This window comes from Ursus maritimus, unplaced genomic scaffold, assembly GCF_017311325.1.
Source record: "Ursus maritimus isolate PB19 unplaced genomic scaffold, ASM1731132v1 scaffold_9, whole genome shotgun sequence".
Lineage (NCBI taxonomy): Eukaryota > Metazoa > Chordata > Mammalia > Carnivora > Ursidae > Ursus > Ursus maritimus.
Window position 1 is genome coordinate 57,279,591 of NW_024427107.1, and position 2,698 is coordinate 57,282,288.

The 2,698-nt window shown below is 34.8% G+C and overlaps 1 non-coding gene across 1 annotated transcript; it reads right to left on the reverse strand.

Moving 5' to 3' along the window:
• Positions 1-253: 253 nt before the first annotated feature.
• Positions 254-356, reverse strand: LOC121101796. The gene has a single exon (XR_005833829.1). It is a non-coding gene; the product is annotated as a U6 spliceosomal RNA (small nuclear RNA).
• Between the last annotated feature and the right edge of the window lie 2,342 nt (positions 357-2,698).

Here is a 2,698-nt window from a genome sequence, read left to right on the forward strand (position 1 = left end):
AGCACTTTAGACATATCCCCCAACTCCCCTCTGGCCTTCAAGCTTTCTGCTAAGAAATCTGCAGATAGTCTTATGAGGGCTCCCTTGCATGTGACAAAGTTTCTTTTGCAATTTTCAAAATTCATTTTATCTTTGACTTTTGTCAACTACCTTATAGTGTGTCTTCATGTAGACTTATTTAGATTTATCCTATTTGAGATCCTTTCTGCTTTATGAATCTGAATGTCCACTTACTTTCTCCAATTTGGGAAGTTTGGGTTGTTATTTCTTCATGAATTTGCATGTCATCCTGTGCAGGGGCCATGCTAATCTCTGTATTATTCCAATTTTAGTATAGGAGCTGCCAAAGTGAACACTGGGTCATTATTTCTTTAAATAAGTTTTCTGGTAACAGTGGTATCCACGGTGGTAATGAACAGACTGATTCTTATGAAATGCAAAGCTAATCTTGTCACCTCTCTATTTAAAATTCCAAACTCTTTAGAATGACCTTTGGTTCTTCAAGATCTGGGTCCAGCCCACCTTTCCAACCATATCTCTCCCCAACATCTCTCTTTCCATCCTTCAAAGGACAAACACTGGTCATCCTGGAGACTTTTTAAATCTCAAGACCAAGTATTCTCAGTTTCCTCAACAAATGCTTACAATGGCTTTTCTCAGGTAGACTAACTGACACACTAGCAAATACCTTATTCTGAAGGAATTATTTGTGCTTCTGTGACACCAGCATTTCACTCTATCAATTATCACAGTGCCTTTATTCATCCATCTAGCAATACTGAATGTCTAATATAAGCAAGTATTATTCTAGTTAATGCATAGATATCACTCCTATCCACTAGAACTTCAGTATCTAACAGAATATCAAAAATGTCAACTTACTTCCAATCTCAGTTTTCTCTGTATTTGGGATTCACAAAGAGCTTTTTACAACATAAGCACAATTAAAAGACAATAAGGATTGAGAATTTTGTAATTCTTAATTGTAAGAGGTGATCATCATTTGCTCAGTGTGACAGGTAATTTTCAAAGTACCAGTTCATCTCTGAGCACAGAGTTAGTTAACAGATATGTGATTTATGAATAAATAATTAAATGGATAGTCATTAAACACCCCTTTGGACCTGAGTTGTCCATTTTATTCTTCTCTCTTATTTTTGTAGTCTATCCTTGTTGGTAACAAGACACATGCAAGAAGCCACTGCCCTTCCAAAATTTTATGGATGCAGATGCAATTCAGTGGTACATTAAGGACCCCCGCATATCAACCATTCTCAGTTAATATACCTGAGGTCCTCCAGTATTGGAGACACGCATTCCTCAGAGACTTTTCCTCCAGGAAACAGTGCTTGATCAGAATTTTCTAAAGTCTACCTACTTCCCAGCCATTTTCTTTCTCCTATTAACTTGTTCTTTTGCAGGAAAAACCCTACTATTTATTTACAACATGGAAATTTTAAAGATAATGACCATAAAAACTTCTTTAAAAATATTTTAAAAAGATATTCTGATGACCATCATCAAAACCAGCATCTCTATTAAATTGCTAATATCGCATCACAGATCTCTAGCAAGCATGATTTACTTTGGCCATGTACAAATAAAGCTGGAATAAGCATAAATGTGTAGGAAAAAATATTTTCTTTTTCTTATGAACTAGGGCCTTTGGATGCAATAATCTGCAACATACTGATTTAACATTAGCCTCATACTAGACTCTTTATGCAGGAGAAAATAGGGCCAAAATGCAATTCTGTAAACGCACACATGGCACCTCTTTAAAATCATAGAGCAATGGGAGAGGCCTCAAAGAAGAAACCAGAAAAATAAAACCATAGGCAAACTGCATCACCTCCATGTAAGTCATCCATCTTCAGTGTTTTTATGTCTGCTTTGTTACCAGACTTACTTAGATAGCAGAATCACTGGGTGGAGGCCACATCTGTCTCTGTGCTATGGATATTTCTTCATACATTAGAAGTACTTAGGAAACATTTTCTAGTAGTACTGATTCAAGAAAACAAATCACAAATAGTACATGCTGTTGCACTACACATTTATTTACTAGTTCTCTCTAAGATACAGATTGTTATTTTGGAACCTCTACTTCTACTTTATTTAAAGCATATTCCTAGGCAAGAAGCAATTTTACACCATTCTGAAATACACTCTGTGCCCGCTGCTTAGGTGCAATTGGATACCACATGAATTTTTACCTTAACTCCTCTTAATACTTTCTCAAAGTTTAACAAATGTCTGTTCCGGGTATGTTCTTATTTCTTCAGAATCTTTTCAGGTCCTGCTTGGGTTTTATATTTTGCATCAAAACTCATTTCTATTTAACATATGATATACTCCCAAACTTGTAAATAATGCGATTTTATAAACTTCTTTAAAGAAGGTCACATTTCATTGCCTGACTGACAAACTTTATAGAAATTGTTGCTTAGAAGTCTGTAGACACTTTTACCAGAAGCTTGAAACTGATATCTTGGCTTGGCTTATTCATACAGTTCACAAAACATTAGTTCCTACAAAGTATCCTGACATCTCTAAGTCAGTTTGTGTCCTTTGCATTTTTCATTAATTAAATGGAATTTTTAAACAAAGGCATTATTGTATTAATTAGTTTTGATGAAAAGAATAAAAATACACAGTTACTCAAAAACTATTTTAATTTTTAAACAGAGTGCTTAGC